Here is a 19,816-nt window from a genome sequence, read left to right on the forward strand (position 1 = left end):
TTCAGTTACAGAGTATAATTAAGAATCATTAACCTTCTCCTAATTACAGTTAATTAATCATTTGTCATTCCAATAATCATTAGCCTTTTCCTAATTACAGTTAATTAATCATTTGTCGTTAATTAATCATTTGTCTAATTACAGTTAATTAATCATTTGTCGTTAATTAATCATTCGTCTAATTACAGTTAATTAATTAATCATTTGTCATTTCAATATAGTAAGAATTATTAGCCTTAATTAATTACAAAGCATTATTAAACAGTACCATAGTTAATTAATTATGTGTCATTACAATCTATTAAGAATCACTAGCTGGCATCATGGGTAATCGTATTACAATAAACAGTGGCGGTTCTTGGCCAGTTACAAAGTATATTTAGTAAGACAGAATAATGTTCATCAGAAGCCTTAATTGAAAAGGAGAGTCAATTATTGGCCTAGCATTAACATAATACATTGAGTGATACAAATTATTGGCACTCATTGGCCATTAACCAAAACATGAAAACTCAACATGGAAAAAAAAGGACTAATTAATGGCATAATTAATAACAATTCTTCAAGTGACATTAATTATTGGCACTCAGTGGCCAGCAAGTATTGAATAGAATCATCATTCAGTATTATTCAGATTATTACGAAGTCATTATTAAAAATCAGTTAATTACAGTCAAATCATTAAAAATCACAGGCATTATAAGTAGTATCATTACAATAAACAGTGTTCCTCCTTCAGTAGTATTCAGATCATTACAAAGCCATTATTAAAATCAGTTAATTACAGTCAAATCATTAATAATCACAGGCATTATAAGTAGTATCATTACAATAAACAGTGGCAGTTATTAGCTAGTGACAAAGCATTATTTTGAATATAGTCTCATTAAGAGGTCATTACTCAAGTGACATGCTATTCAGAGCTAATCAGCATTACTCAGAACTTTCTCAAACTGGTATCACTACTTGGGACTGGTAATACATTTTTTTTTTTTTTTTTTTTTTTTTTTTTTTTTTTTTTTGTTAGCAATGCATTGCGTTGGGATCGATAGTTAATTGCTGAGACATAACACTATTTGCTTTTGACCTGTTGCTGCAAATGAGGATAAGTAACGTCATTCGTCATGAGTCAGCTGTAGCAAGGTCATGCAACAAGGCAGTATATGTGATCACATTTATAAATGATAGACACAAATGGGTAAAAATATAAAAATGCAAGTACTAGAACAGGTATAATAACTAACAGGTTTAGTAAGTATCATGAAAAGCTTCTCCTGGAAAAAATACAAAAACGGATTATTGACCTGAAAGGAGAAACGCACACTATGCTGAAAAGTAGTGAACTTCGAATTAACAGGTAGTGAAATGTGTATAAAAATGTGTTCCATAGCTGTCCTTTCCAAAACTTTCTGTCATCCTACTATGCAATGTAACACCTGCTGTCAAAGCAAACTGCAACAAATACTTAAATAACTACGTAGCATAAATACATAACTTCAACATTATCCTCATCTGTAAAAAAAAAAAAAACTTCATTATCCATATCATCATAACTTCACTATTATCATCATCTGTAAAGAAAAACTTCATTATTCATAACATCATATCCTTCATCATTATTCATCAGTATTCATTATCATCTGCAAAAAATCACTTCATTACTCATTATACAATTATTCCTTATCTCTAGCATATTTCATCACTAAAACTAAGATGTGTAGTTCAGTCTGACAGCCTGCATCAATCACCTTGTATTCTGAAATAAAAAATTATTATTGGGGGACTTGTTGGAGAATGATTACAATAAATAAATTTTTTCATTATCTAATGATTATATTAATTAATAGTATACCTTATTCACCATCTTGACCAGTGTTGCCGACCGCCTACATCACACAACCGCACTGGGCTGCTACTACTGACCGACCGCTCTGCATGACGACTATTAGCGTACTGCACGCGACGACTACTAACAGAGTACTGCTCTGCATAGCGACAACTAGACAGAGCTACAGACTCGCAACGACTACTGACAGACTCGCAACGACTGACTGACAGACTGAGAACCGCTCGCAACACTCGCGCGGTCAAGCGCATACTCTCTGGTCACAGATGCTACAATGCCTCGCCATCGCTGCTATGTTACATACGTGTTTCAGTTGCGAAAGCAAAACTTCGAGAAGACCAACTCTGAAGCCATCGGCGAGCTAGGAATTATTCCGCACAAGAAGCGATCATGTAGGAAGAGCGAGCCGAGGCTGTCGCTCGACCACACAATAAATTTTTGCTTAATCCCAATTTGCAGTACCGGTTCGACACTAGAATACTGCGCCTTGGTTCTTCCAAAAGCGATAGTAATAAGCACGTCGACTGCAGTGTCATTTGGGGTAGTGAGTCAGACATGGAGAGGATATGAGGCGGGTGGAATATGCAACGACAGGGGCATTGCAGGGCGGCCGCCGGCTCCTTGCGCTGTGGCGCACCGGTGCCGGCGGCGGCCTGGCTGGGCTGCTGGTGCCTCCATGTAGAGCTGCCGCCGAGCCCAGGCAAAGTGCCGCTAACGAAGCGATTGCCTTTGGTGACATCTTTTGCAATAACGACTGCGCGAATCGACGGTATCTCGTAAGGAAGGAAAGAGCAGCAGCTGCCGCCGAGCCCAGGCGCCGTGCCGAACACGCAGAAGGTCCCCGGCTCGATTGCGGGCGGAAACCCGTTTTCGTCGCACTCAGCAAGACACTTGCTACGATCTCTACTGTGTTCATTTAAATCAACTTCAAACGTTCCATCAGCAGGGTGCACATGGCTCAAATGAAACATGAAACGGTTTCAGAACTGGTTGTCGGATTTTAGCGCTGACTTGGAGGCCTGGAAATGCGCGAAACAGCCGCCGCCATGCGATTTGTTACCACACCGTTGTACAAAACGCAAGGGCTCGTCCGGGATTTGAACCCGGGACCTCCTGCACCCGAAGCAGGAATCATACCCCTAGACCAACGAGCCTATTCGTTCCGAAAACGCACTGCATGTGAATGACGCCACCTTTGATGGCCTCACCATGTAGGGCTGCAGCTCAGCCAGCGTTCTCCCTGTCTGTCGCGGTTGGATTGTTTCCATCGACGTCTTTTACTACAGGAACTTCACGAATCGGAGGGAGCTCGTAGCCGATGCCCTTGCTAACACAGAAGAGAAACTGTTGCTATTACGAGTCTCCGGGTGGTACATGAAAATGACCGTTGTTTCCGTGGTGTAGCGGTTATCACGTCTGCTTTACACGCAGAAGGTCCCCGGTTCGATCCCGGGCGGGAACACAACAATTTTAATCTACATTTCGGATTTCATTTCCGAGATGACCTCACGTCCGCGTATGCAGAGACAAGCAATGTTGTATGCTAGACGGATAGGGCGTCATTTTACTGTCAAATACTGTTGCTCTCTTATTGCACCGGTATTTGGTAACTGAGAACGCCCCTAGCTCCATTATGGCAGGCAAAATTTATAATCCGGTTCTTCAGGGCTACTTCAAGTGCGCTTGCTACTGGCTTTCCTGAGCTCACCCTACTCGCCTTGTCACAGCTCTGTCAAAGTGTGATGCAAACTAATAATGAGAAACTCTTAGCCACGCTCAATCTTACATGCCACCCCTTGGTTGTTGCCGTCGCTAGTAAGATGAGGGTAGACTGTCGCACAATTAAGCTGAATCTCCACTCACGGTGCACATATCCCGCAAAGACAACCTTGTTTTCCGTTGCATGCAAAATTACCGTCTGCCTTTCTACCGAATTCCACCTACGTACTTTACTGGTGCCGCATTCTTGTTATATCCACGTGCTATAACAGGCGTCAACTCTTCATTGAGGAGCTGCAACCGGGGCTGAGTTCCACCTACTCTTCAGCACGGTCAAAATGGCAGGGCTCGTCCGGGATTTGAACCCGGGACCTCCTCCACCCAAAGCAGGAATCATACCCCTAGACCAACGAGCCACCTGGCTGGAGCAGTCAAGTTAATCCCAAGTAGTGGGCCTCACAGGGAACACAAACTTTCACGCGAATTCGCAAGATAAACGCTTTCTGCAGGCAGCACTCACCACTGATGAGAAGAATATTAAAGGCAACGAATAAAAAGCGAAATAACTTCATCGAGCACTGCTTATGAACAGCCGGCAGTGCCTCAGTTTCGGTATGTGGTTTCTCAGGGTTAAGAGAAGGCGAATGCACTAAACAAAAGAACATCGGGAAACCAAGCACCAACTCATAACGAAAAGATTGCACAATATACTGCAAGCAAAACTTCCAGAAGACGGATACTGAAGACGCCGCAGACAAAAGAATTATTCTATGCAGTAACGATTATCTAGGAAGCGTGAATTGCATGTGCTGCTCCACCACACAACTTCTTTTGATACTGTTTTACTTATTCTAAATTTTCATTACCTGATCGTCTCTAAAATACTGTGCGGTTATCACCTGGTTTCCAACAGCGATAGTAGTAAGTAAGTCGACTACAAAGTCTTTCAAAGTAGGTCAGACACAAAAAAAAAAAAAAAAAATTTCGGAGCTGCGTGTAGCTCATGTCATTCTGCTTTCAATCGTGAATCTCCGGCTGGGAGTAGTGGCGTACTTCTGTAATCCAAGCTTCTGGGAGGCCGTTGTGTGGGAGAGATCTGGAAACAACTACAGATTCGACCGTTCCACGAGCTCAGGAACGGCCGCGAGGCCTTCATCGAGCTCTGCAGGTCGACAGATGATAGTGTGGAAATTTCGGCAAGCGGTGGCTAAGGGTAAAGAGAAGCCAAACGCACTAAACACAAGAAAGTCGGGTAACCGAAGCACACCACTCATAACGAAAAGATTGCGGAATGCATTGCGAAAGCAAAACTTCGAGAAGACCAACTCTGAAGCCATCGGCGAGCTAGGAATTATTCCGCACAAGAAGCGATCATGTAGGAAGAGCGAGCCGAGGCTGTCGCTCGACCACACAATAAATTTTTGCTTAATCCCAATTTGCAGTACCGGTTCGACACTAGAATACTGCGCCTTGGTTCTTCCAAAAGCGATAGTAATAAGCACGTCGTCTGCAGTGTCATTTGGGGTAGTGAGTCAGACATGGAGAGGATATGTGGCGGGTGGAATATGCAACGACAGGGGCATTGCAGGGCGGCCGCCGGCTCCTTGCGCTGTGGCGCACCGGTGCCGGCGGCGGCCTGGCTGGGCTGCTGGTGCCTCCATGTAGAGCTGCCGCCGGGCCCAGGCAAAGTGCCGCTAACGAAGCGATTGCCTTTGGTGACATCTTTTGCAATAACGACTGCGCGAATCGACGGTATCTCGTAAGGAAGGAAAGAGCAGCAGCTGCCGCCGAGCCCAGGCGCCGTGCCGAACACGCAGAAGGTCCCCGGCTCGATTGCGGGCGGAAACCCGTTTTCGTCGCACTCAGCAAGACACTTGCTACGATCTCTACTGTGTTCATTTAAATCAACTTCAAACGTTCCATCAGCAGGGTGCACATGGCTCAAATGAAACATGAAACGGTTTCAGAACTGGTTGTCGGATTTTAGCGCTGACTTGGAGGCCTGGAAATGCGCGAAACAGCCGCCGCCATGCGATCTCTACTGTGTTTGCCGCCGAGCCCAGGCAAAGTGCCGCTAACGAAGCGATTGCCTTTGGTGACATCTTTTGCAATAACGACTGCGCGAATCGACGGTATCTCGTAAGGAAGGAAAGAGCAGCAGCTGCCGCCGAGCCCAGGCGCCGTGCCGAACACGCAGAAGGTCCCCGGCTCGATTGCGGGCGGAAACCCGTTTTCGTCGCACTCAGCAAGACACTTGCTACGATCTCTACTGTGTTCATTTAAATCAACTTCAAACGTTCCATCAGCAGGGTGCACATGGCTCAAATGAAACATGAAACGGTTTCAGAACTGGTTGTCGGATTTTAGCGCTGACTTGGAGGCCTGGAAATGCGCGAAACAGCCGCCGCCATGCGATTTGTTACCACACCGTTGTACAAAACGCAAGGGCTCGTCCGGGATTTGAACCCGGGACCTCCTGCACCCGAAGCAGGAATCATACCCCTAGACCAACGAGCCTATTCGTTCCGAAAACGCACTGCATGTGAATGACGCCACCTTTGATGGCCTCACCATGTAGGGCTGCAGCTCAGCCAGCGTTCTCCCTGTCTGTCGCGGTTGGATTGTTTCCATCGACGTCTTTTACTACAGGAACTTCACGAATCGGAGGGAGCTCGTAGCCGATGCCCTTGCTAACACAGAAGAGAAACTGTTGCTATTACGAGTCTCCGGGTGGTACATGAAAATGACCGTTGTTTCCGTGGTGTAGCGGTTATCACGTCTGCTTTACACGCAGAAGGTCCCCGGTTCGATCCCGGGCGGGAACACAACAATTTTAATCTACATTTCGGATTTCATTTCCGAGATGACCTCACGTCCGCGTATGCAGAGACAAGCAATGTTGTATGCTAGACGGATAGGGCGTCATTTTACTGTCAAATACTGTTGCTCTCTTATTGCACCGGTATTTGGTAACTGAGAACGCCCCTAGCTCCATTATGGCTGGCAAAATTTATAATCCGGTTCTTCAGGGCTACTTCAAGTGCGCTTGCTACTGGCTTTCCTGAGCTCACCCTACTCGCCTTGTCACAGCTCTGTCAAAGTGTGATGCAAACTAATAATGAGAAACTCTTAGCCACGCTCAATCTTACATGCCACCCCTTGGTTGTTGCCGTCGCTAGTAAGATGAGGGTAGACTGTCGCACAATTAAGCTGAATCTCCACTCACGGTGCACATATCCCGCAAAGACAACCTTGTTTTCCGTTGCATGCAAAATTACCGTCTGCCTTTCTACCGAATTCCACCTACGTACTTTACTGGTGCCGCATTCTTGTTATATCCACGTGCTATAACAGGCGTCAACTCTTCATTGAGGAGCTGCAACCGGGGCTGAGTTCCACCTACTCTTCAGCACGGTCAAAATGGCAGGGCTCGTCCGGGATTTGAACCCGGGACCTCCTGCACCCAAAGCAGGAATCATACCCCTAGACCAACGAGCCACCTGGCTGGAGCAGTCAAGTTAATCCCAAGTAGTGGGCCTCACAGGGAACACAAACTTTCACGCGAATTCGCAAGATAAACGCTTTCTGCAGGCAGCACTCACCACTGATGAGAAGAATATTAAAGGCAACGAATAAAAAGCGAAATAACTTCATCGAGCACTGCTTATGAACAGCCGGCAGTGCCTCAGTTTCGGTATGTGGTTTCTCAGGGTTAAGAGAAGGCGAATGCACTAAACAAAAGAACATCGGGAAACCAAGCACCAACTCATAACGAAAAGATTGCACAATATACTGCAAGCAAAACTTCCAGAAGACGGATACTGAAGACGCCGGAGACAAAAGAATTATTCTATGCAGTAACGATTATCTAGGAAGCGTGAATTGCATGTGCTGCTCCACCACACAACTTCTTTTGATACTGTTTTACTTATTCTAAATTTTCATTACCTGATCGTCTCTAAAATACTGTGCGGTTATCACCTGGTTTCCAACAGCGATAGTAGTAAGTAAGTCGACTACAAAGTCTTTCAAAGTAGGTCAGACACAAAAAAAAAAAAAAAAAAATTTCGGAGCTGCGTGTAGCTCATGTCATTCTGCTTTCAATCGTGAATCTCCGGCTGGGAGTAGTGGCGTACTTCTGTAATCCAAGCTTCTGGGAGGCCGTTGTGTGGGAGAGATCTGGAAACAACTACAGATTCGACCGTTCCACGAGCTCAGGAACGGCCGCGAGGCCTTCATCGAGCTCTGCAGGTCGACAGATGACAGTGTGGAAATTTCGGCAAGCGGTGGCTAAGGGTAAAGAGAAGCCAAACGCACTAAACACAAGAAAGTCGGGTAACCGAAGCACACCACTCATAACGAAAAGATTGCGGAATGCATTGCGAAAGCAAAACTTCGAGAAGACCAACTCTGAAGCCATCGGCGAGCTAGGAATTATTCCGCACAAGAAGCGATCATGTAGGAAGAGCGAGCCGAGGCTGTCGCTCGACCACACAATAAATTTTTGCTTAATCCCAATTTGCAGTACCGGTTCGACACTAGAATACTGCGCCTTGGTTCTTCCAAAAGCGATAGTAATAAGCACGTCGACTGCAGTGTCATTTGGGGTAGTGAGTCAGACATGGAGAGGATATGGGGCGGGTGGAATATGCAACGACAGGGGCATTGCAGGGCGGCCGCCGGCTCCTTGCGCTGTGGCGCACCGGTGCCGGCGGCGGCCTGGCTGGGCTGCTGGTGCCTCCATGTAGAGCTGCCGCCGGGCCCAGGCAAAGTGCCGCTAACGAAGCGATTGCCTTTGGTGACATCTTTTGCAATAACGACTGCGCGAATCGACGGTATCTCGTAAGGAAGGAAAGAGCAGCAGCTGCCGCCGAGCCCAGGCGCCGTGCCGAACACGCAGAAGGTCCCCGGCTCGATTGCGGGCGGAAACCCGTTTTCGTCGCACTCAGCAAGACACTTGCTACGATCTCTACTGTGTTCATTTAAATCAACTTCAAACGTTCCATCAGCAGGGTGCACATGGCTCAAATGAAACATGAAACGGTTTCAGAACTGGTTGTCGGATTTTAGCGCTGACTTGGAGGCCTGGAAATGCGCGAAACAGCCGCCGCCATGCGATCTCTACTGTGTTTGCCGCCGAGCCCAGGCAAAGTGCCGCTAACGAAGCGATTGCCTTTGGTGACATCTTTTGCAATAACGACTGCGCGAATCGACGGTATCTCGTAAGGAAGGAAAGAGCAGCAGCTGCCGCCGAGCCCAGGCGCCGTGCCGAACACGCAGAAGGTCCCCGGCTCGATTGCGGGCGGAAACCCGTTTTCGTCGCACTCAGCAAGACACTTGCTACGATCTCTACTGTGTTCATTTAAATCAACTTCAAACGTTCCATCAGCAGGGTGCACATGGCTCAAATGAAACATGAAACGGTTTCAGAACTGGTTGTCGGATTTTAGCGCTGACTTGGAGGCCTGGAAATGCGCGAAACAGCCGCCGCCATGCGATCTCTACTGTGTTTGCCGCCGAGCCCAGGCAAAGTGCCGCTAACGAAGCGATTGCCTTTGGTGACATCTTTTGCAATAACGACTGCGCGAATCGATTGTATCTCGTAAGGAAGGAAAGAGCAGCAGCTGCCGCCGAGCCCAGGCGCCGTGCCGAACACGCAGAAGGTCCCCGGCTCGATTGCGGGCGGAAACCCGTTTTCGTCGCACTCAGCAAGACACTTGCTACGATCTCTACTGTGTTCATTTAAATCAACTTCAAACGTTCCATCAGCAGGGTGCACATGGCTCAAATGAAACGGTTTCAGAACTGGTTGTCGGATTTTAGCGCTGACTTGGAGGCCTGGAAATGCGCGAAACAGCCGCCGCCATGCGATCTCTACTGTGTTTGCCGCCGAGCCCAGGCAAAGTGCCGCTAACGAAGCGATTGCCTTTGGTGACATCTTTTGCAATAACGACTGCGCGAATCGACGGTATCTCGTAAGGAAGGAAAGAGCAGCAGCTGCCGCCGAGCCCAGGCGCCGTGCCGAACACGCAGAAGGTCCCCGGCTCGATTGCGGGCGGAAACCCGTTTTCGTCGCACTCAGCAAGACACTTGCTACGATCTCTACTGTGTTCATTTAAATCAACTTCAAACGTTCCATCAGCAGGGTGCACATGGCTCAAATGAAACATGAAACGGTTTCAGAACTGGTTGTCGGATTTTAGCGCTGACTTGGAGGCCTGGAAATGCGCGAAACAGCCGCCGCCATGCGATTTGTTACCACACCGTTGTACAAAACGCAAGGGCTCGTCCGGGATTTGAACCCGGGACCTCCTGCACCCGAAGCAGGAATCATACCCCTAGACCAACGAGCCTATTCGTTCCGAAAACGCACTGCATGTGAATGACGCCACCTTTGATGGCCTCACCATGTAGGGCTGCAGCTCAGCCAGCGTTCTCCCTGTCTGTCGCGGTTGGATTGTTTCCATCGACGTCTTTTACTACAGGAACTTCACGAATCGGAGGGAGCTCGTAGCCGATGCCCTTGCTAACACAGAAGAGAAACTGTTGCTATTACGAGTCTCCGGGTGGTACATGAAAATGACCGTTGTTTCCGTGGTGTAGCGGTTATCACGTCTGCTTTACACGCAGAAGGTCCCCGGTTCGATCCCGGGCGGGAACACAACAATTTTAACCTACATTTCGGATTTCATTTCCGAGATGACCTCACGTCCGCGTATGCAGAGACAAGCAATGTTGTATGCTAGACGGATAGGGCGTCATTTTACTGTCAAATACTGTTGCTCTCTTATTGCACCGGTATTTGGTAACTGAGAACGCCCCTAGCTCCATTATGGCAGGCAAAATTTATAATCCGGTTCTTCAGGGCTACTTCAAGTGCGCTTGCTACTGGCTTTCCTGAGCTCACCCTACTCGCCTTGTCACAGCTCTGTCAAAGTGTGATGCAAACTAATAATGAGAAACTCTTAGCCACGCTCAATCTTACATGCCACCCCTTGGTTGTTGCCGTCGCTAGTAAGATGAGGGTAGACTGTCGCACAATTAAGCTGAATCTCCACTCACGGTGCACATATCCCGCAAAGACAACCTTGTTTTCCGTTGCATGCAAAATTACCGTCTGCCTTTCTACCGAATTCCACCTACGTACTTTACTGGTGCCGCATTCTTGTTATATCCACGTGCTATAACAGGCGTCAACTCTTCATTGAGGAGCTGCAACCGGGGCTGAGTTCCACCTACTCTTCAGCACGGTCAAAATGGCAGGGCTCGTCCGGGATTTGAACCCGGGACCTCCTGCACCCAAAGCAGGAATCATACCCCTAGACCAACGAGCCACCTGGCTGGAGCAGTCAAGTTAATCCCAAGTAGTGGGCCTCACAGGGAACACAAACTTTCACGCGAATTCGCAAGATAAACGCTTTCTGCAGGCAGCACTCACCACTGATGAGAAGAATATTAAAGGCAACGAATAAAAAGCGAAATAACTTCATCGAGCACTGCTTATGAACAGCCGGCAGTGCCTCAGTTTCGGTATGTGGTTTCTCAGGGTTAAGAGAAGGCGAATGCACTAAACAAAAGAACATCGGGAAACCAAGCACCAACTCATAACGAAAAGATTGCACAATATACTGCAAGCAAAACTTCCAGAAGACGGATACTGAAGACGCCGCAGACAAAAGAATTATTCTATGCAGTAACGATTATCTAGGAAGCGTGAATTGCATGTGCTGCTCCACCACACAACTTCTTTTGATACTGTTTTACTTATTCTAAATTTTCATTACCTGATCGTCTCTAAAATACTGTGCGGTTATCACCTGGTTTCCAACAGCGATAGTAGTAAGTAAGTCGACTACAAAGTCTTTCAAAGTAGGTCAGACACAAAAAAAAAAAAAAAAATTTCGGAGCTGCGTGTAGCTCATGTCATTCTGCTTTCAATCGTGAATCTCCGGCTGGGAGTAGTGGCGTACTTCTGTAATCCAAGCTTCTGGGAGGCCGTTGTGTGGGAGAGATCTGGAAACAACTACAGATTCGACCGTTCCACGAGCTCAGGAACGGCCGCGAGGCCTTCATCGAGCTCTGCAGGTCGACAGATGATAGTGTGGAAATTTCGGCAAGCGGTGGCTAAGGGTTAAGAGAAGCCAAACGCACTAAACACAAGAAAGTCGGGTAACCGAAGCACACCACTCATAACGAAAAGATTGCGGAATGCATTGCGAAAGCAAAACTTCGAGAAGACCAACTCTGAAGCCATCGGCGAGCTAGGAATTATTCCGCACAAGAAGCGATCATGTAGGAAGAGCGAGCCGAGGCTGTCGCTCGACCACACAATAAATTTTTGCTTAATCCCAATTTGCAGTACCGGTTCGACACTAGAATACTGCGCCTTGGTTCTTCCAAAAGCGATAGTAATACGCACGTCGACTGCAGTGTCATTTTGGGTAGTGAGTCAGACATGGAGAGGATATGAGGCGGGTGGAATATGCAACGACAGGGGCATTGCAGGGCGGCCGCCGGCTCCTTGCGCTGTGGCGCACCGGTGCCGGCGGCGGCCTGGCTGGGCTGCTGGTGCCTCCATGTAGAGCTGCCGCCGAGCCCAGGCAAAGTGCCGCTAACGAAGCGATTGCCTTTGGTGACATCTTTTGCAATAACGACTGCGCGAATCGACGGTATCTCGTAAGGAAGGAAAGAGCAGCAGCTGCCGCCGAGCCCAGGCGCCGTGCCGAACACGCAGAAGGTCCCCGGCTCGATTGCGGGCGGAAACCCGTTTTCGTCGCACTCAGCAAGACACTTGCTACGATCTCTACTGTGTTCATTTAAATCAACTTCAAACGTTCCATCAGCAGGGTGCACATGGCTCAAATGAAACATGAAACGGTTTCAGAACTGGTTGTCGGATTTTAGCGCTGACTTGGAGGCCTGGAAATGCGCGAAACAGCCGCCGCCATGCGATCTCTACTGTGTTTGCCGCCGAGCCCAGGCAAAGTGCCGCTAACGAAGCGATTGCCTTTGGTGACATCTTTTGCAATAACGACTGCGCGAATCGACGGTATCTCGTAAGGAAGGAAAGAGCAGCAGCTGCCGCCGAGCCCAGGCGCCGTGCCGAACACGCAGAAGGTCCCCGGCTCGATTGCGGGCGGAAACCCGTTTTCGTCGCACTCAGCAAGACACTTGCTACGATCTCTACTGTGTTCATTTAAATCAACTTCAAACGTTCCATCAGCAGGGTGCACATGGCTCAAATGAAACATGAAACGGTTTCAGAACTGGTTGTCGGATTTTAGCGCTGACTTGGAGGCCTGGAAATGCGCGAAACAGCCGCCGCCATGCGATCTCTACTGTGTTTGCCGCCGAGCCCAGGCAAAGTGCCGCTAACGAAGCGATTGCCTTTGGTGACATCTTTTGCAATAACGACTGCGCGAATCGACGGTATCTCGTAAGGAAGGAAAGAGCAGCAGCTGCCGCCGAGCCCAGGCGCCGTGCCGAACACGCAGAAGGTCCCCGGCTCGATTGCGGGCGGAAACCCGTTTTCGTCGCACTCAGCAAGACACTTGCTACGATCTCTACTGTGTTCATTTAAATCAACTTCAAACGTTCCATCAGCAGGGTGCACATGGCTCAAATGAAACATGAAACGGTTTCAGAACTGGTTGTCGGATTTTAGCGCTGACTTGGAGGCCTGGAAATGCGCGAAACAGCCGCCGCCATGCGATTTGTTACCACACCGTTGTACAAAACGCAAGGGCTCGTCCGGGATTTGAACCCGGGACCTCCTGCACCCGAAGCAGGAATCATACCCCTAGACCAACGAGCCTATTCGTTCCGAAAACGCACTGCATGTGAATGACGCCACCTTTGATGGCCTCACCATGTAGGGCTGCAGCTCAGCCAGCGTTCTCCCTGTCTGTCGCGGTTGGATTGTTTCCATCGACGTCTTTTACTACAGGAACTTCACGAATCGGAGGGAGCTCGTAGCCGATGCCCTTGCTAACACAGAAGAGAAACTGTTGCTATTACGAGTCTCCGGGTGGTACATGAAAATGACCGTTGTTTCCGTGGTGTAGCGGTTATCACGTCTGCTTTACACGCAGAAGGTCCCCGGTTCGATCCCGGGCGGGAACACAACAATTTTAATCTACATTTCGGATTTCATTTCCGAGATGACCTCACGTCCGCGTATGCAGAGACAAGCAATGTTGTATGCTAGACGGATAGGGCGTCATTTTACTGTCAAATACTGTTGCTCTCTTATTGCACCGGTATTTGGTAACTGAGAACGCCCCTAGCTCCATTATGGCAGGCAAAATTTATAATCCGGTTCTTCAGGGCTACTTCAAGTGCGCTTGCTACTGGCTTTCCTGAGCTCACCCTACTCGCCTTGTCACAGCTCTGTCAAAGTGTGATGCAAACTAATAATGAGAAACTCTTAGCCACGCTCAATCTTACATGCCACCCCTTGGTTGTTGCCGTCGCTAGTAAGATGAGGGTAGACTGTCGCACAATTAAGCTGAATCTCCACTCACGGTGCACATATCCCGCAAAGACAACCTTGTTTTCCGTTGCATGCAAAATTACCGTCTGCCTTTCTACCGAATTCCACCTACGTACTTTACTGGTGCCGCATTCTTGTTATATCCACGTGCTATAACAGGCGTCAACTCTTCATTGAGGAGCTGCAACCGGGGCTGAGTTCCACCTACTCTTCAGCACGGTCAAAATGGCAGGGCTCGTCCGGGATTTGAACCCGGGACCTCCTGCACCCAAAGCAGGAATCATACCCCTAGACCAACGAGCCACCTGGCTGGAGCAGTCAAGTTAATCCCAAGTAGTGGGCCTCACAGGGAACACAAACTTTCACGCGAATTCGCAAGATAAACGCTTTCTGCAGGCAGCACTCACCACTGATGAGAAGAATATTAAAGGCAACGAATAAAAAGCGAAATAACTTCATCGAGCACTGCTTATGAACAGCCGGCAGTGCCTCAGTTTCGGTATGTGGTTTCTCAGGGTTAAGAGAAGGCGAATGCACTAAACAAAAGAACATCGGGAAACCAAGCACCAACTCATAACGAAAAGATTGCACAATATACTGCAAGCAAAACTTCCAGAAGACGGATACTGAAGACGCCGCAGACAAAAGAATTATTCTATGCAGTAACGATTATCTAGGAAGCGTGAATTGCATGTGCTGCTCCACCACACAACTTCTTTTGATACTGTTTTACTTATTCTAAATTTTCATTACCTGATCGTCTCTAAAATACTGTGCGGTTATCACCTGGTTTCCAACAGCGATAGTAGTAAGTAAGTCGACTACAAAGTCTTTCAAAGTAGGTCAGACACAAAAAAAAAAAAAAAAATTTCGGAGCTGCGTGTAGCTCATGTCATTCTGCTTTCAATCGTGAATCTCCGGCTGGGAGTAGTGGCGTACTTCTGTAATCCAAGCTTCTGGGAGGCCGTTGTGTGGGAGAGATCTGGAAACAACTACAGATTCGACCGTTCCACGAGCTCAGGAACGGCCGCGAGGCCTTCATCGAGCTCTGCAGGTCGACAGATGATAGTGTGGAAATTTCGGCAAGCGGTGGCTAAGGGTTAAGAGAAGCCAAACGCACTAAACACAAGAAAGTCGGGTAACCGAAGCACACCACTCATAACGAAAAGATTGCGGAATGCATTGCGAAAGCAAAACTTCGAGAAGACCAACTCTGAAGCCATCGGCGAGCTAGGAATTATTCCGCACAAGAAGCGATCATGTAGGAAGAGCGAGCCGAGGCTGTCGCTCGACCACACAATAAATTTTTGCTTAATCCCAATTTGCAGTACCGGTTCGACACTAGAATACTGCGCCTTGGTTCTTCCAAAAGCGATAGTAATACGCACGTCGACTGCAGTGTCATTTTGGGTAGTGAGTCAGACATGGAGAGGATATGAGGCGGGTGGAATATGCAACGACAGGGGCATTGCAGGGCGGCCGCCGGCTCCTTGCGCTGTGGCGCACCGGTGCCGGCGGCGGCGTAGAGCTGCCGCCGAGCCCAGGCAAAGTGCCGCTAACGAAGCGATTGCCTTTGGTGACATCTTTTGCAATAACGACTGCGCGAATCGACGGTATCTCGTAAGGAAGGAAAGAGCAGCAGCTGCCGCCGAGCCCAGGCGCCGTGCCGAACACGCAGAAGGTCCCCGGCTCGATTGCGGGCGGAAACCCGTTTTCGTCGCACTCAGCAAGACACTTGCTACGATCTCTACTGTGTTCATTTAAATCAACTTCAAACGTTCCATCAGCAGGGTGCACATGGCTCAAATGAAACATGAAACGGTTTCAGAACTGGTTGTCGGATTTTAGCGCTGACTTGGAGGCCTGGAAATGCGCGAAACAGCCGCCGCCATGCGATTTGTTACCACACCGTTGTACAAAACGCAAGGGCTCGTCCGGGATTTGAACCCGGGACCTCCTGCACCCGAAGCAGGAATCATACCCCTAGACCAACGAGCCTATTCGTTCCGAAAACGCACTGCATGTGAATGACGCCACCTTTGATGGCCTCACCATGTAGGGCTGCAGCTCAGCCAGCGTTCTCCCTGTCTGTCGCGGTTGGATTGTTTCCATCGACGTCTTTTACTACAGGAACTTCACGAATCGGAGGGAGCTCGTAGCCGATGCCCTTGCTAACACAGAAGAGAAACTGTTGCTATTACGAGTCTCCGGGTGGTACATGAAAATGACCGTTGTTTCCGTGGTGTAGCGGTTATCACGTCTGCTTTACACGCAGAAGGTCCCCGGTTCGATCCCGGGCGGGAACACAACAATTTTAATCTACATTTCGGATTTCATTTCCGAGATGACCTCACGTCCGCGTATGCAGAGACAAGCAATGTTGTATGCTAGACGGATAGGGCGTCATTTTACTGTCAAATACTGTTGCTCTCTTATTGCACCGGTATTTGGTAACTGAGAACGCCCCTAGCTCCATTATGGCAGGCAAAATTTATAATCCGGTTCTTCAGGGCTACTTCAAGTGCGCTTGCTACTGGCTTTCCTGAGCTCACCCTACTCGCCTTGTCACAGCTCTGTCAAAGTGTGATGCAAACTAATAATGAGAAACTCTTAGCCACGCTCAATCTTACATGCCACCCCTTGGTTGTTGCCGTCGCTAGTAAGATGAGGGTAGACTGTCGCACAATTAAGCTGAATCTCCACTCACGGTGCACATATCCCGCAAAGACAACCTTGTTTTCCGTTGCATGCAAAATTACCGTCTGCCTTTCTACCGAATTCCACCTACGTACTTTACTGGTGCCGCATTCTTGTTATATCCACGTGCTATAACAGGCGTCAACTCTTCATTGAGGAGCTGCAACCGGGGCTGAGTTCCACCTACTCTTCAGCACGGTCAAAATGGCAGGGCTCGTCCGGGATTTGAACCCGGGACCTCCTGCACCCAAAGCAGGAATCATACCCCTAGACCAACGAGCCACCTGGCTGGAGCAGTCAAGTTAATCCCAAGTAGTGGGCCTCACAGGGAACACAAACTTTCACGCGAATTCGCAAGATAAACGCTTTCTGCAGGCAGCACTCACCACTGATGAGAAGAATATTAAAGGCAACGAATAAAAAGCGAAATAACTTCATCGAGCACTGCTTATGAACAGCCGGCAGTGCCTCAGTTTCGGTATGTGGTTTCTCAGGGTTAAGAGAAGGCGAATGCACTAAACAAAAGAACATCGGGAAACCAAGCACCAACTCATAACGAAAAGATTGCACAATATACTGCAAGCAAAACTTCCAGAAGACGGATACTGAAGACGCCGCAGACAAAAGAATTATTCTATGCAGTAACGATTATCTAGGAAGCGTGAATTGCATGTGCTGCTCCACCACACAACTTCTTTTGATACTGTTTTACTTATTCTAAATTTTCATTACCTGATCGTCTCTAAAATACTGTGCGGTTATCACCTGGTTTCCAACAGCGATAGTAGTAAGTAAGTCGACTACAAAGTCTTTCAAAGTAGGTCAGACACAAAAAAAAAAAAAAAAAAAATTTCGGAGCTGCGTGTAGCTCATGTCATTCTGCTTTCAATCGTGAATCTCCGGCTGGGAGTAGTGGCGTACTTCTGTAATCCAAGCTTCTGGGAGGCCGTTGTGTGGGAGAGATCTGGAAACAACTACAGATTCGACCGTTCCACGAGCTCAGGAACGGCCGCGAGGCCTTCATCGAGCTCTGCAGGTCGACAGATGATAGTGTGGAAATTTCGGCAAGCGGTGGCTAAGGGTTAAGAGAAGCCAAACGCACTAAACACAAGAAAGTCGGGTAACCGAAGCACACCACTCATAACGAAAAGATTGCGGAATGCATTGCGAAAGCAAAACTTCGAGAAGACCAACTCTGAAGCCATCGGCGAGCTAGGAATTATTCCGCACAAGAAGCGATCATGTAGGAAGAGCGAGCCGAGGCTGTCGCTCGACCACACAATAAATTTTTGCTTAATCCCAATTTGCAGTACCGGTTCGACACTAGAATACTGCGCCTTGGTTCTTCCAAAAGCGATAGTAATACGCACGTCGACTGCAGTGTCATTTTGGGTAGTGAGTCAGACATGGAGAGGATATGAGGCGGGTGGAATATGCAACGACAGGGGCATTGCAGGGCGGCCGCCGGCTCCTTGCGCTGTGGCGCACCGGTGCCGGCGGCGGCGTAGAGCTGCCGCCGAGCCCAGGCAAAGTGCCGCTAACGAAGCGATTGCCTTTGGTGACATCTTTTGCAATAACGACTGCGCGAATCGACGGTATCTCGTAAGGAAGGAAAGAGCAGCAGCTGCCGCCGAGCCCAGGCGCCGTGCCGAACACGCAGAAGGTCCCCGGCTCGATTGCGGGCGGAAACCCGTTTTCGTCGCACTCAGCAAGACACTTGCTACGATCTCTACTGTGTTCATTTAAATCAACTTCAAACGTTCCATCAGCAGGGTGCACATGGCTCAAATGAAACATGAAACGGTTTCAGAACTGGTTGTCGGATTTTAGCGCTGACTTGGAGGCCTGGAAATGCGCGAAACAGCCGCCGCCATGCGATTTGTTACCACACCGTTGTACAAAACGCAAGGGCTCGTCCGGGATTTGAACCCGGGACCTCCTGCACCCGAAGCAGGAATCATACCCCTAGACCAACGAGCCTATTCGTTCCGAAAACGCACTGCATGTGAATGACGCCACCTTTGATGGCCTCACCATGTAGGGCTGCAGCTCAGCCAGCGTTCTCCCTGTCTGTCGCGGTTGGATTGTTTCCATCGACGTCTTTTACTACAGGAACTTCACGAATCGGAGGGAGCTCGTAGCCGATGCCCTTGCTAACACAGAAGAGAAACTGTTGCTATTACGAGTCTCCGGGTGGTACATGAAAATGACCGTTGTTTCCGTGGTGTAGCGGTTGCCACGTCTGCTTTACACGCAGAAGGTCCCCGGTTCGATCCCGGGCGGGAACACAACAATTTTAATCTACATTTCGGATTTCATTTCCGAGATGACCTCACGTCCGCGTATGCAGAGACAAGCAATGTTGTATGCTAGACGGATAGGGCGTCATTTTACTGTCAAATACTGTTGCTCTCTTATTGCACCGGTATTTGGTAACTGAGAACGCCCCTAGCTCCATTATGGCAGGCAAAATTTATAATCCGGTTCTTCAGGGCTACTTCAAGTGCGCTTGCTACTGGCTTTCCTGAGCTCACCCTACTCGCCTTGTCACAGCTCTGTCAAAGTGTGATGCAAACTAATAATGAGAAACTCTTAGCCACGCTCAATCTTACATGCCACCCCTTGGTTGTTGCCGTCGCTAGTAAGATGAGGGTAGACTGTCGCACAATTAAGCTGAATCTCCACTCACGGTGCACATATCCCGCAAAGACAACCTTGTTTTCCGTTGCATGCAAAATTACCGTCTGCCTTTCTACCGAATTCCACCTACGTACTTTACTGGTGCCGCATTCTTGTTATATCCACGTGCTATAACAGGCGTCAACTCTTCATTGAGGAGCTGCAACCGGGGCTGAGTTCCACCTACACTTCAGCACGGTCAAAATGGCAGGGCTCGTCCGGGATTTGAACCCGGGACCTCCTCCACCCAAAGCAGGAATCATACCCCTAGACCAACGAGCCACCTGGCTGGAGCAGTCAAGTTAATCCCAAGTAGTGGGCCTCACAGGGAACACAAACTTTCACGCGAATTCGCAAGATAAACGCTTTCTGCAGGCAGCACT

General features: G+C 48.5%; 18 non-coding genes across 18 annotated transcripts; 6 read left to right on the top strand and 12 right to left on the bottom strand.

Moving 5' to 3' along the window:
• Window positions 1-2,928: 2,928 nt before the first annotated feature.
• Trnap-cgg (transfer RNA proline (anticodon CGG)) lies at window positions 2,929-3,000 on the bottom strand. Its single transcript has one exon. It is a non-coding gene; the product is annotated as a tRNA-Pro (tRNA).
• A 235-nt stretch (window positions 3,001-3,235) lies between these two features.
• On the top strand, window positions 3,236-3,308 carry Trnav-uac (transfer RNA valine (anticodon UAC)). Its single transcript has one exon. It is a non-coding gene; the product is annotated as a tRNA-Val (tRNA).
• A 601-nt stretch (window positions 3,309-3,909) lies between these two features.
• Window positions 3,910-3,981, bottom strand: Trnap-ugg (transfer RNA proline (anticodon UGG)). The gene has a single exon. It is a non-coding gene; the product is annotated as a tRNA-Pro (tRNA).
• Window positions 3,982-6,010: 2,029 nt separating this feature from the next.
• Trnap-cgg (transfer RNA proline (anticodon CGG)) lies at window positions 6,011-6,082 on the bottom strand. Its single transcript has one exon. It is a non-coding gene; the product is annotated as a tRNA-Pro (tRNA).
• A 235-nt stretch (window positions 6,083-6,317) lies between these two features.
• On the top strand, window positions 6,318-6,390 carry Trnav-uac (transfer RNA valine (anticodon UAC)). Its single transcript has one exon. It is a non-coding gene; the product is annotated as a tRNA-Val (tRNA).
• Window positions 6,391-6,991: 601 nt separating this feature from the next.
• Trnap-ugg (transfer RNA proline (anticodon UGG)) lies at window positions 6,992-7,063 on the bottom strand. Its single transcript has one exon. It is a non-coding gene; the product is annotated as a tRNA-Pro (tRNA).
• Window positions 7,064-9,846: 2,783 nt separating this feature from the next.
• Trnap-cgg (transfer RNA proline (anticodon CGG)) lies at window positions 9,847-9,918 on the bottom strand. The gene has a single exon. It is a non-coding gene; the product is annotated as a tRNA-Pro (tRNA).
• A 235-nt stretch (window positions 9,919-10,153) lies between these two features.
• Window positions 10,154-10,226, top strand: Trnav-uac (transfer RNA valine (anticodon UAC)). Its single transcript has one exon. It is a non-coding gene; the product is annotated as a tRNA-Val (tRNA).
• A 601-nt stretch (window positions 10,227-10,827) lies between these two features.
• On the bottom strand, window positions 10,828-10,899 carry Trnap-ugg (transfer RNA proline (anticodon UGG)). Its single transcript has one exon. It is a non-coding gene; the product is annotated as a tRNA-Pro (tRNA).
• A 2,408-nt stretch (window positions 10,900-13,307) lies between these two features.
• Window positions 13,308-13,379, bottom strand: Trnap-cgg (transfer RNA proline (anticodon CGG)). The gene has a single exon. It is a non-coding gene; the product is annotated as a tRNA-Pro (tRNA).
• Window positions 13,380-13,614: 235 nt separating this feature from the next.
• Window positions 13,615-13,687, top strand: Trnav-uac (transfer RNA valine (anticodon UAC)). Its single transcript has one exon. It is a non-coding gene; the product is annotated as a tRNA-Val (tRNA).
• A 601-nt stretch (window positions 13,688-14,288) lies between these two features.
• Trnap-ugg (transfer RNA proline (anticodon UGG)) lies at window positions 14,289-14,360 on the bottom strand. The gene has a single exon. It is a non-coding gene; the product is annotated as a tRNA-Pro (tRNA).
• Window positions 14,361-15,983: 1,623 nt separating this feature from the next.
• Trnap-cgg (transfer RNA proline (anticodon CGG)) lies at window positions 15,984-16,055 on the bottom strand. Its single transcript has one exon. It is a non-coding gene; the product is annotated as a tRNA-Pro (tRNA).
• A 235-nt stretch (window positions 16,056-16,290) lies between these two features.
• Window positions 16,291-16,363, top strand: Trnav-uac (transfer RNA valine (anticodon UAC)). Its single transcript has one exon. It is a non-coding gene; the product is annotated as a tRNA-Val (tRNA).
• Window positions 16,364-16,964: 601 nt separating this feature from the next.
• Trnap-ugg (transfer RNA proline (anticodon UGG)) lies at window positions 16,965-17,036 on the bottom strand. The gene has a single exon. It is a non-coding gene; the product is annotated as a tRNA-Pro (tRNA).
• Window positions 17,037-18,662: 1,626 nt separating this feature from the next.
• Window positions 18,663-18,734, bottom strand: Trnap-cgg (transfer RNA proline (anticodon CGG)). Its single transcript has one exon. It is a non-coding gene; the product is annotated as a tRNA-Pro (tRNA).
• A 235-nt stretch (window positions 18,735-18,969) lies between these two features.
• Trnav-uac (transfer RNA valine (anticodon UAC)) lies at window positions 18,970-19,042 on the top strand. The gene has a single exon. It is a non-coding gene; the product is annotated as a tRNA-Val (tRNA).
• Window positions 19,043-19,643: 601 nt separating this feature from the next.
• Window positions 19,644-19,715, bottom strand: Trnap-ugg (transfer RNA proline (anticodon UGG)). Its single transcript has one exon. It is a non-coding gene; the product is annotated as a tRNA-Pro (tRNA).
• Between the last annotated feature and the right edge of the window lie 101 nt (window positions 19,716-19,816).

The sequence above is a fragment of the Schistocerca serialis genome, chromosome 2 (genome assembly GCF_023864345.2).
Source record: "Schistocerca serialis cubense isolate TAMUIC-IGC-003099 chromosome 2, iqSchSeri2.2, whole genome shotgun sequence".
Lineage (NCBI taxonomy): Eukaryota > Metazoa > Arthropoda > Insecta > Orthoptera > Acrididae > Schistocerca > Schistocerca serialis.